Here is a 14297-nt window from a genome sequence, read left to right on the forward strand (position 1 = left end):
GATGAATGTTTAGAGGCAATTTCAGAAACTTCTCTTTTTCACAAAATCTGAATATTTTTTACTTGAAAAATTGCACAAAGATCAAAGCTTATGGGTATGTAAGTCTCTGCAATTTTTCTGAACAAATAACCTATTTATAGCCCTTGAAAAGACAATTTTTAAAACTTTAAAAACGTTTAAAAACGGCTATAAACTGTCAGATATTCAAACTTTGAAAACTGGAAAAACTGTATCTGTAGTCGACTATTGTTGACATTAGTCGACTACACTGAGATCAAACAGACTCTGTGTTTTCGAAAAATTTTCTCAGTAGTCGACTATAAAGCCCATTAGTCGACTACACTATATTTTGACAGAAACTGATAACATGAAATTTGAGTTCGGTAGTCGACTACTGTTAACATTAGTCGACTACACTGTAAAATAACAGAAACTTATGTTTCTGTCAAACACCTGAGTAATCGACTATAATCACTATTAGTCGACTATACTGTAAATTGACAGAAACATGTATTTGAGTTTTATACACGACTATACTGTAAATTGACAGAAACATGTATTTGAGTTTTATACACGAGTAGTCGACTACTATTCTAATTAGTCGACTACTAAGAGTAAAAATTCTGCTATAAAGAGTTTTTATAATCAAGTTTTAACTATAATTCTAATGGTTAACATAGGGGATTTCTATAGTTAACCAACACACTAAGCCTGTGTTAGTGTGTTCTAAAATTGTGTGTGTGTGCATGTGTGTGATCAAGGCTTGTACAATTATTCTAAGTAAAGAAAATGTAAAATACATTATCTCTTTTGTTCTTCATTTTCTTCACTTCAAAATGCCTTGAAATCAACTTGCACTTGTACATATTCTGATATTGAAATCTGCATATAAAAGTTAGTGCACACATTGTATAAATTGTTAGCATCAAAATACTATCATGGAGATATGATATTCAACATCTCTATCATGATGTTACTTTGATGATATTGAAATGATTGAAGAGGATTATTATTTTATTATTTTTATTTTTTATTCTTTTCGTATTTTTAGAATATTCGTTGTTAAGGATAATGGTTGGTTATAAAGGTTATGCATTGATTGTTAAGGTTACGGGTTGGTTGTTAAGGTTACGGGTTTGTTGTTAAGGTTATGAGTTTGTTGTGTAGGTTACAGATTTGTTGTTAAGGTTACGGGTTTAATTATTAAAGTTACGGGTTTAATTGTTAAGGTTACGTGTTTAATTATTAAGGTTATGTGTTTAATTGTTAAGGTTACGGTTTAATTATTAAGGTTACGGTTTAATTGTTAAGGTTACGGGTTTAATTGTTAAGGTTACGGGTTTAATTGTTATGGTTACAGGTTTAATTATTAAGGTTGCGATTTAATTGTTAAGGTTACGGGTTTAATTGTTAAGGTTACGGTTTAATTGTTAATGTTACGGTTTAATTGTTAAGGTTATGGATTTAATTGTTAAGGTTACGGGTTTAATTGTTAAGGTTACGTGTTTAATTGTTAAGGTTACGGGTTTAATTATTAAGGTTACGGTTTAATTGTTAAGGTTACAGGTCAATTGTTAAGTTTACGGTTTAATTGTTAAGGTTACGGATCAATTGTTAAGGTTATGAGTTTAATTATTAAGGTTACGGGTTTAATTGTTAAGGTTACGGATCAATTATTAAGGTTACGGGTTTAATTGTTAAGGTTACGAGTTAATTGTTAAGGTTATGGGTTAATTGTTAAGGTTACGGGTTTAATTGTTAAGGTTACGGGTTTAATTGTTAAGGTTACGGTTTAATTGTTAAGGTTACAGGTCAATTGTTAAGTTTACGGTTTAATTGTTTCTCTCTCTCTCTCTCTCTCTCGTAACCTTAACAATTAAACCCGTAACCTACACAATAAACCCATAACCTTAACTACCAACCTGTAACCTTCACAACTAATGCATAACCTTTACAACCAACCAACCTGTAACCTTCACAACCAATGCATAATAATTAAACACGAAACCTTAACAATTAAACCTGTAACCTTCAGTTAACAAGACGCATGATTTTTAACGGTAATTAAACCGCCCTATCGAGTTGAAAATTTGAAAATATTAGTTCCCAAGTGGGTTCCGAGTAAAAAAAATACGTGGTGAATAGGGGATAATAGGATTTGAATTTTCGAAGCTAGCTTACATGAGAGCATCCATGGCCATCAAACACTCCGAAGAAGTGAAACTCCCAGCGACCGCCGAGCTTCCCTCGACAAAATCGGGCCGGATTGAGACGGTGTCCTCCATGTCCCGTCTCCTCCCACAGACCGACGTCAACCCGTAACCTTAAAAAAAGATTACGAGTAAATTGTTTGTAACATTCACAACCAATGTATAACTTTTACAACCAACCAACCTGTAACCTTCACAACCAATGCATAACCTTTATAACCAACTATTATCCTTAACAATTAATAATTAAATCCGTAACCTTAATAATTAAACCCGTAACCTTAATAATTAAACCTGTAACCTTAACAACAAATCCGTAACCTACACAACAAACTCATAACCTTAACAACAAACCCGTAACTTTAACAATCAATGCATAACCTTTACAACCAACCATTATCCTTAACAACGGATATTCTAAAAATACGAAAAGAATAAAAAACGAAAATAATAAAATAATAATCCACTTCAATCATTTCAATATCATCAAAGTAACATCATGATAGAGATGTTAGCCCGTAGAGGGGGGGTGATTAGGGTCTTATGCTAATCTAATCTGATTTAAAAGCTAATTAAATCAATTAAGAAGTATATTCTTGCAAGATAGATAACAAGAGTTATAAGCAAGAATAAGCAATATGAATAAAGAGATATATCCTATATGATAAATATATGCAATGATATATAAACTAGCACAAGATGATATATCCTACTAAATATATGCAAGGATATATAAACTAGCACAAGATGATGTATCCTACCAAAGAGATATACAATATGATATATGCAAGGATATGTAAACTAATACAACGGTAAACAATAAGAACTAGATAGTGGATGATAAAAATAATGAGCTATGGACAATGGCAACAAGAAATGTAAACATAAGATTAAGTGCGCCAAAGCAAACTCAAACACACGATATGATCACGGAGTTCGGACCTTCTATCCTACGTCTCCGCTCCCCTCTCCCGGGGAGAAATCCACTATCACAACCGAGTTTTCTATGCTCACCTGAATAACGTTTACAACCACACTATGTCAGTTTTCAATGATCACCGATCAACGTATACACTCACTCACAATGTCGGTTTTCAACGTTCACTGATCAACGCCCACTCCTCACACTCGGTTTTCTAGCTAACCGAAAACTTTACAATCTCACAAAGATAACAAATGATTTGTTCTCTAATACAACGCGAGAACTCAATTAAAGCTCAACCCAATGTTATAATTTCTGACAACCCTAATATACTATGTATGTAAATACTAAAAACTCATGTGGGTGTGTGTAACAATGAGAATAAATAAAACAACTAAACTCAAATAAAATCTAGCATATAGAAATTATGAATAAAACAATAAATAGCTAGAAATAGAGTTTAGGAATTCTTCTCTGAAAAACAAGATGGAGAGATGGATTAAAAGGAAGCTCAAACAATGTAGATGATCTTCTCCACTTGTGAACCAGCCAAAACAACTTTAAACCAAACTTAAACCCATGTTAAAACTTTTATAAACTTATTTAAAACATCCCATTGGTTGCTGAAATAGAAGGGAGTTTGGGGGTTTATATAGGAAGAGGAAGCAACAGCATAAACCCAAGGGAAAAGACCAAACAGCCCAAGAATCAGAAATCTAATTCTGTACCAAAAGAGCTGTTGGGATAAACGGCGGTCGACCGTGGCGGTCGACCGCGAGCAACAAAAATAACAGGAAAAGCTCCAGAGACCCATGACGGTCGACCGTGAGAAATCTCGAGCTCACGGTCGACCGTGGTGGTCGACCGTGAAAGTCTCTGTGGCCCACTGACGAAAGACTTCAGGCGCGATCGACCGTGGCGGTCGACCGTGAACTGATATATGAAATTCCAGGTTTTGAAAACAGTTTGTTGATTTTAAAACACTGTTTAAAAATATCAAATAAATTCCAAAAATTATGAAACTTTGGGAAATGATTGTAGACATGATAATACACATGATACAAAAACTGGTTTTCTAAAAGGACTTCCCAAATGAAAAATATCATTATTTTGCAAAATAGTCCAAAACACGAAAACGTAAACATATGAATTTTGACATTTAGGCTAAACCATGTTTTAAAACTTTGCACATTAATTATTTAGACTTAATAAAATATGTATATGATTATTGTTAAGTCCAAAAACTAAGAATACAATATTTTTACAAATACAATAGAAAATAAAACACATGAGTATGTATATAAAAATATATTTGTTTCATATCTAAGTAGTTAAACCAAATCACAATAATAAATATGAAATATGTAATTTCATATTTATAAACATAAAAACCAAAACTTGTGTTGTGCATATATATGACTACATATATATACAAAGAAACCAATAAAATGTGTGTGTATATGATATTAAGCTTAGACTATCTAACACACATAACATAAAACCTAAACTAGATTATCCAAGCCGATCTTGATCTTCAATAAGCTTGACTTGGTACACTATGCAGATGAAGATGAACTTGGATCTTGAACTTGAATTGCATAAGCTTCACTCCACAATTCCGTCAACCTCCATTTGATATCGTCGTTGAAGCGCTATTCCATCCATCCTCTATCACGTTGTTTGCCTAGAATAAATACGAAAACACAAACACTAGACAAACAACATTAGAAGTAAATTGTTTGTTAAACATCATCAAAACAAGAAGGCCAACAATCTCCCCCTTTTTGATGATGACAAACAATTTATAAAAAGGATATATGCATGGAAGGAAATGAATATATAAATTATAATTCACATGCATATAAACAAGAAAGAATATACTCACAACATTTCTCCCCCTTTGACAACATCAAAAAGGGGACAAAGGTATGAAGAGAGCGAAAGCTCCCCCTATCAATATGCATGGGTGAGTATACCACAAAAAAATATATGGATTGCTCCCCCTATCAAAATGCCTCATGAATGTATGAAATGAATGTTAAGGCATACATATATGAGAAAACATAGATTAAAAATATGCTAAACATAACTCACATACAAAAAAGATAATGAGAACACATATAAATATGTTAATATGAAAGAAGTGTCTCATTAACATAAAAAATATAAAAACCATATAAATGAATAGATTTATGAAATCAAAAGAAGAGGAACATGAGAATTATACAAAAAGTTTTCAAATGAAAACAAATAAACCAAAAGAAATCATAAATCAAAGTTTAAATCCAAAAACGCAAAATCAAATCATCATTGATTCAAAAATCAAGAGAGGCAACTATATCTAGCTCTTGAGCTAGTATCAACCCATATAAATATTTTAGCACCCTGTAAACAAGATTTGGAAATAAACACCTAATAAATCCGAAGGGTTATATAAGTATAAACCTCTCGTCAAAACAAAACCAATAATCATGAAAACAAAAGAATTTGATCAATAGAAAAAATTGTTGTTAGATCAAGAAACCACCCATGGTCTCGGGCAAGAAAGACACCAGCCGCCAAAGGCTCAGTCCGAGGGACAAGCATGTTCTGCTGGAGAGGATGTCTCAGTTACAACTGGAAAGTAGCTCTTATCCTTCCTCTGTGATTCAAGACAAAGAATATAGGCTAGAGTTGCTTTCCCGAGTGAAAAGGGTATAGTGGAATCTCCGAACGAACACTACGAATCTGTATGCTCGTGCTTTCCGGGAAGGCAGGTCCGGTCAGTCCTTCATGTTCAAAAGTTTAAAGTATACTTTTTCAAAACCAAAAAAAATAAAAACACTAAAATTTTTGGTTTAAGAAAAATTATTTTGGCACCCAAGCATTCTTGGTGTCGGATTAGTTAGGGACATGACCCATATCATTTAAGCTCAAAGCCCTAGGGTTATGAACCCGTTTGGGCACATGTTGTGCACTAAAATGGTCAAAACAATAATCACTCAAATGACCCTTCCGATTGCAATTTGTGCAATGAAAGAGATCCATTTGTTTTTGTGGACCATTAGCTCGTGCACGGGAATCATTTGCAAATAAAGATTTTTCTTTTAAATTATTTTGCAAATGAGAAACTCTCTTTAAATCAAAACAAAACTTGGTCAAGTGACCAAATCTACCACAATGATCATACTTAAACTTTTGTGGTCTTTTAAAATCATTTGGCAAAAGTGAAGTCTTTTTCAAATCATAACAAAATTTTGCCAAATGGCCAAAACGTTCACAAAGATCACATTTAAACACATTAGCATGTTTATGATGTGCATGATAAGCATATGCATGTGTATGTGATGAAGAAGCTACATGAGATGCACAAGAAAGATTAATATTCTTATGTTTTTGTGCATCATAGCAAAATTTAGCTAGATGGCCTTTACGGCCGCAAATTGAACACTTATAAACTTTGCTATATATGTGTGCATGATGAGTAGATGATTTTGACTTAGACTTGACACACATATTCACAAGCTTCTTATGGTTGTTAATGCATGTATTAAGAGTTGAATCTAAAGAAGAAATACGATTTTTAACATTGTTTAACTCATCATTAGGCATATTAGCATTATTTTTAGAAGTAGAAGATAAATAATCATTTATAAAAGAAGCAGTATCATTTTTTATGTTCTCTACTTCTAATATGACATTATCTTGCAGTATCATTTTTTATGTTCTCTACTTCTAATATGACATTATCTTTTTCATGAGTTAAACTAGCAACATTTGAAGTTAAAGAAACATGATCTAATTTTAATTTTTTATTGTTTTCTTTAAGGATCACATTTTTATTAGAAATAGTTTCAAACTTATATGCTAACAACTCATGATTTGATTTAAAATCTTCATGCTTGCTTTGTAAATCAATAAAATCTTTATGCAATTTGTTATTGGCATGCAATAATTTTTTACTAGCACAAGCAAGTTCATCACTAGATAAATCATTAGTGGTTTCGAACTCGGCATGCAATAATTTTTTACTAGCACAAGCAAGTTCATCACTAGATAAATCATTAGTGGTTTCGAACTCGTAAACCTCACTAGGGCTATCGCCTAGAAGCAAGTTCATCACTAGATAAATCATTAGTGGTTTCGAACTCGTAAACCTCACTAGGGCTATCGCCTAATGGCCATATGCATGATGCTCCATATGAGCTTGAAGTAGGATCCTCCAAAGCTTGTCGGATCGCCTCCAAGTCCCCTTGAAGCGCTTCTATGAATTTCCATAATGTATAAGCGCTATCAAAAGAATCAAGCTTGTTAGACAATAATGAATTAAATGTATTTAATAAAAATTCTAACATAAGCTTATTCATAATAAACATCTTTTTATCATGTTTGCTCCACTTGGATTTCTCCAACGTGGGCACAATATAAGCACAATCAATGACTTCCCATAAATCAATATTTTTAGATTGAACATTGAATCTAAAACACCATTGAGCATAGGGGAAAATATTGAATTTAGGAGCAAAACTAGAATCATAGCCTAAACAAGATGCATCATTCATATCCATAATTTGTAAAAATATGCAAGCAAGATACAAATATAATCAAAATAAGATTAGCACAAAGAGATAACTTGGATCTTTAACTCAAGGCGATTAGACCTTAAATCAAAGAGTACCAAGCTCTGATACCAATTGTTAGATCCTAGAGGGGGGTGATTAGGGTCTTATGCTAATCTAATCCGATTTAAAAGCCAATTAAATCAATTAACAAGTATATTCTTGCAAGATAAATAACAAGAGTTATAAGCAAGAATAAGCAATATGAATAAAGAGATATATCATATATGATAAATATATGCAAGGATATATAAACTAGCACAAGATGATATATCCTACCAAAAAGATATACAATATGATATATGCAAGGATATGTAAACTAACACAAGGGTAAACAATATGAACTAGATAGTGGATGATAAAAATAATGAGCTATGGACAATGACGATAAGAAATATAAACATAAGATTAAGTGCGTCAAAGCAAACTCAAACACATGATATAATCACGGAGTTCGGACCTTCCGTCCTACATCTCCTCTCCCCTCTCCTGGGGAGAAATTCACTATCACAACCGAGTTTTCTACGCTCACCCGAATAATGTTTAGAACCACACTATGTCGGTTTTCAACGATCACCGATCAACGTATACACTCACTCACAATGTCGGTTTTCAACGTTCACCGATCAACGTCCACTCCTCACACTCGGTTTTCTAGCTAACCGAAAACTTTACAATCTCACAAAGATAACAAATGATTTGTTCTCTAATACAATGCGAGAACTCAATTAAAGCTCAACTCAATGTTACAATTTCTCACAACCCTAATATACTATGTATGTAAATACTAAAAGCTCATGTGGGTGTGTGTAACAATAAGAATAAATAAAACAACTAAACTCAAATAAAATCTAGCATATAGAAATTATGAATAAAACAATAAATAGCTAGAAATAGAGTTTACGAATTATTCTCTGAAAAACAAGATGGAGAGATAGATTAAAAGGAAGCTCAAACAATATAGATGATCTCCTCCACTTGTGAACCAACCAAAACAGCTTTAAACCAAACTTAAACCCCTGTTAAAACTTTTATAAACTTGTTTAAAACATCTCATTGGTTGCTGAAATAGAAGGGGGTCTGGGGGTTTATATAGGAAGATGAAGCAACAGCAAAAACCCCAAGGGAAAAGACCAAACAGCCCAAGAATCAGAAATCTGATTTTGTACCAAAAGAGCCGTTGGGATAAACGGCGGTCGACCGCGAGCAACAAAAACAACAGGAAAAGCTCCAGAGACTTCGGCGGTCGACCGTGGGAAATCTCGAGCTCACGATCGACCGCGATGGTCGACCGTGAAAGTCTCTACTGCCCACTAACGAAAGAACTCAAGCGCGGTCGACCGTAGCGGTCGACCATGAACTGATATATGAAATTCCAGGTTTTGAAAACATTTTGCTGATTTTAAAACACTATTTAAAAATATCAAATAAATTTCAAAAATTATGAAACTTTAGGAAATGATTGCAGACATGATAATACACATGCTACAAAAACTAGTTTTCTAAAAGGACTTCCCAAATGAGAAATATTATCATTTTGCAAAATAGTCCAAAACACGAAAATATATACATATGAATTTTGACATTTAGGCTAAACCATGTTTTGAAAATTTGCACAATAATTATGTAGACTTAATAAAATATGTATATGATTATTGTTAAGTCCAAAAACTAAGAATATAATATTTTTATAAATACAATAGAAAATGAAACATATGAGTATGTATATGAAAATATATTTGTTTCATATCTAAGTAGTTAAACAAAATCATAATAATAAATATAAAATATGTAATTTCATATTTATAAACATAAAAACTAAAACTTGTGTTGTATATATATATGACTACATATATATATAAGGAAACCAATAAAATGTGTGTGTATATGATATTGAGCTTAGAGTATCTAACACACATAATATAAAATCTAAACTAGATTACCCAATCCGATCTTGATCTTCAATAAGCTTGACTTGGTATACTATGCGGATGAAGCTGAACTTGGATCTTGAACTTGAATTGCATAAGCTTCACTCCACAATTCCGCCAACCTCCATTTGATATCGTCATTGAAGTGCTATTCCATCCATCCTCCAACACGTTGTTTGTATAGAATAAATACGAAAACACAAACACTAGACAAACAACATTAGAAGTAAATTGTTTGTTATACATCATCAAAACAAGAAGGCTAACAAGAGAGAGAGAGAGAGGATCCATAACATTAACAATTAACCCGTAACATTAACAATTAACTCGTAACTTTAACAATTAACTCGTAACTTTAATAATCTCTTAATAAAAACAACGAAAATAATAAAAAAATAAAAATAATAAAATAATTCTCATCAATCATTTTAACTATCATCTCAGTACATGTCACGCCCCGTTTCCCAAAATACACGGGAACCGGAACGTGAACAAGCCCGCGACGTATTAGATTGAGAAGAAATATACACTACTTTTTTTTCTTTTCTTTTCTTTTCTTCTCAATCCAATACGCTAAGCGTCTAGAAATAAATACAACGTGAAGTCACAGGTCCCCGATCACAATAGCAAGAATATAAAGACAACTCAGAATAAGGAATAGACATAGCATCAACAGTAAATCATCCCAGACATAAAATATGGGTCCAACATACCCTTATTACAAAACAGTCCAACTAGAAAATAAGAAATACATAGTCCATAAAGAAAATATTGTTAAAATATTAAGTCCAACATCAACTAAAAAAGTACGGTAAAAGAGTTTAATGTCCAACTAATACTACGGAAGAAAATCACTACGCTTCAGCTGGTTCTTCTACTCTTTCTGCAAGACACCCCTGCTAAGAATCTTCTGGCTCCTGTACTATCCCGAACTGAGGCTGCTCATCTCCTAAATCTGACGTACACCCAGAAAATAGGAGTACGTCAGCGTGTGACCCTCATGTATATACCATATGTCTCGAATTGTAAATAATTAAATATTAATCCCGGTCTATGTATGAAAAAAAACAACTAGCCATCCTATCACAACTCACTGGTCCCTATCTCACACAGAGCTAACATTCATATCCTCGGGTAACTGACTAATTGCAAATCACAAATATCCCAACTCCTCAGACCCACCCCAGAGTGAAACGATCCACTGGTGCGAGCCTGGAAAATACATAAACATCCACATATCACTGCTCCTCAGACCCACCCTAGAGTGAAACGATCCACTGGTGCGAGCCTGGAAAATAATCAACATCCGCAATATCACCTGAACCAAAAATTTCCATCCCAACACTCATTGTTTTTCTAAGTCAACAAAACACAGGTATCTAGGTCTTGTACACGACACGCCAGGCCACTAAGGACATGAACTACTAAGGTTCTCAATCACAGCATGGAACAACAAGTAATTAAGACTAATAAAATAAAGATTATAAAACATGATTAGAGACTACGAACAAAACGTTATACATGAACAGTATAAGAGGGATCACAATTAGTAGTTATCATACACATGAAATGTCGACATTACTCCCAATAAAATCCTATGATTTGTCGCGCCGGGTCTCGCCACCCTTCGAGTTGACTTACGGCGTCGACTCGAAGATCGGTCGTCACACTCCGTCTTTCGTGTCGACTCACGCGTGTCGACACGTCAAGTCGGTTCGATTCAGGCACTGTCCAACCAATATTTTTCATAACCATATTATTCTTTTTCTGCATGAAAATAATATTTTCCTATTTTATAAATTACCTTTAATTTATTTCTTTTTCAATAAAATTACGTAAATTCATATTTTAGCACCTCACTGGTCATTTTAAAATACTTTTCTAAAATAATTCTTTTTCCTCGAAACAATTTCTTTTTAATTATTATAAATTCTCTAAAATAAATCCATTATCAAATTAAATTCTTTTAACTTATAATAATTATTCCAAAAATATTATTTATCATATATCAATTATTCAGATTAATATTCTTCAGCAAATAACCCACGCAGATAAATACGTCACAAATATACTATGTAAAATACTTTATAACAGGTATAGAATTTAAATCTGAGCAAGAGGAATCTTGCCTCGGGGTTTCGTCGAACGGATCGACGACTGACGGCGAAGGCCAGGCGGCGAGCTCGGGTCGAGGTCGCTGGTTGGCGGGGACAGCGGCGTGAAGGGCGACGACGCGGGATCTCGACGGGGAGGAGAGAGGCTTGGCCGCGGCGACGGACTGAGGCGAACAGCGGCAAGGCGGCCAGAGGCGGTGGCGGACGAACTAACATGAACTGGATTAGAATTAATACGAACTGGGTTAGAACTAACACAGTATGAATTAGAACTAACACGAACTGAGTTAGAACTAACACGATCTGAGTTAGAACTAACACATCATGAGTTAGAACTAACACGATCTGAGTTAGAACTAACTCAGCATGAGTTAGAACTAACACAGTTCGTGGACCCTGTTCGCGCCCGTACAATATCAATTCCTAAATTACACAGAAATTACTAGAACTGCTGCTACTCTCTTGATGAGCCCCGTCTCGATCAGCATTCACTGACAAAGGTGGCATCTTCCTATGTCTTCTTGGAGCTACCTGTTTTTCCTTCTTCAGTTTTTCCTTCTCCATCGTTTCATTTCATCGGGAAATGACATAAGGGGGAAGAAGAAGAAGAAGAAGAAGAAGAAGGGGTTTTCTTTTTTTCTTTTTTGGGGTGTACTAATGGAGAGAGAGAGAGGGTACGGTGGAGAGAAGAAAAGAAAGATTTGTTTATTTTATGGAAGGGGAGAGAGAGAAAGTTTTGATTTGGTATTTTTTTTTTTTTTTGAATTGAGAGAAAAATTGAAAAATTAAGGGGAAAGAAATAATGGGGAGTGATTTGGGGTTGATTGGAAATTGATTAGGGGGGTTTATGGTAGGAATTCAAATGAGAGAAAATTAAGGGGAAAAAGATTATGGGAAATTTATTTATTTATTTATTTATTTATTCATAATATTTAAAAAAACATTATAATAATAATTAACCATATAATAACATTAATAAATAATTAACAGCCAATATTTATATATTTACATATGTACTAATGTACTAAGCTCAAATTTACAAAAAAAAAATTATTAATAGTATCAATAGTTAAAATTATTTAAAATATTCATTGTAACTGTAAATTAATATTTCACAGAATTAATAATTTTAGGACTATATATTTTATTTATTTATTTTTTGAAAACTCAGAAAATTCCAGAAATTAGGAAAAGTATTATTAAAATATAATATAATATTTTAAATACTAGAAAATTTATTTAAATACGTATCAAAATTTACGGTTGTTACATCCTACCCCTCTTAAAACAAATTCCGCCCTCGGATTTAAACCCAATGACAGAGATATGGAACGAGAGTTGGTACTCGCAAATCAACGAGACAAGAAATATTGAGAAGCTCCAGAGTCAAGGGTGATAAAGCAAGAATGGAAGAACAAGAACTTTACCTAGTATAGAGGGAAAATACATCTAAACTAGCACTCATAAATAATTCCTATCATAATATCATAAGGCAATGCGAAATAAGAAAGTTCATACGCAAATAAAACTAAGAATAAACTATTCTCACCGGTGATAACTTGGTTGTTCTCTTCTGCTTCCACAGCTGACATCGTGAACATCTGTCGCCGAGGTTGCTGCATGTATGCTTCCTGATATACCTGCTGCTGTGGGGGAAGTGGCTCTGCTTGAGGATAGGGTCTGTGCTGAGCTGGAGCTGCTGAGTCTGATCGAGGTGGAGCTGGAAGAGCCGCTCGAACTAGAGCTGGAAGAGCCGCATGCATGATTCACATACATAGAACCCCTGATCCCCATAGAGTAGCAACCAATCACATGTCCATGGTGATCCCGAATAACACCTCCTAAACCAATAATATCTCCTTCCAGAGGAACAACATCATCTGTGTTGAGTTTTAGCAAACCAGGAGCATGGAGATACCAAGCAGAATGCCATTTGGAAGGGCTGACAATGTCATGGGAGAGACCTCTAACTCTATCATATTCCTCCACAAAACAGAGAATCCGAGTCACCAGGACTGAGACCTCTCTAACACCACCACTATAAGAGCGCATATTCCTTTCCCCCCACATAAACCACATGGTAGTAAAAGCCAAAGCCAGAGAGTCCCCAGGGCAAACAGAAGTGAGATGGAAAAGGAAATCACCACAAGACGTGCCTCAAAAACCATTAATCACTTCCTAAAAATCTAAGGACTCCCACACTAAACGAGCAAAGGAGCAGATGGGTGAAGATATGAAAGGTGGTCTCAAAGGCAGTAGAGCAAAGGCGACAACTAGGGGATATAGAGATCCCACTATGAGATAAACCAGCTGAGGTGGGGAGAGCATCATAGAACAGACGCTAAATGAACTGTCACGGCCCGCTTTCCAAAATACCCAGAAATCGGAATGTGAACAAGCCCACGATGTATTAGATTAAGGAGAATAAATAAAAATAAATATTTCTCCTTAATCTAATACGCTAAGCGTTAAGAAAATAAATGCAAAGGCACAGGTCACCGATTACAGATAGCAAGAATATA

This window comes from Asparagus officinalis, chromosome 4 (assembly GCF_001876935.1).
Source record: "Asparagus officinalis chromosome 4, Aspof.V1, whole genome shotgun sequence".
NCBI lineage: Eukaryota > Viridiplantae > Streptophyta > Magnoliopsida > Asparagales > Asparagaceae > Asparagus > Asparagus officinalis.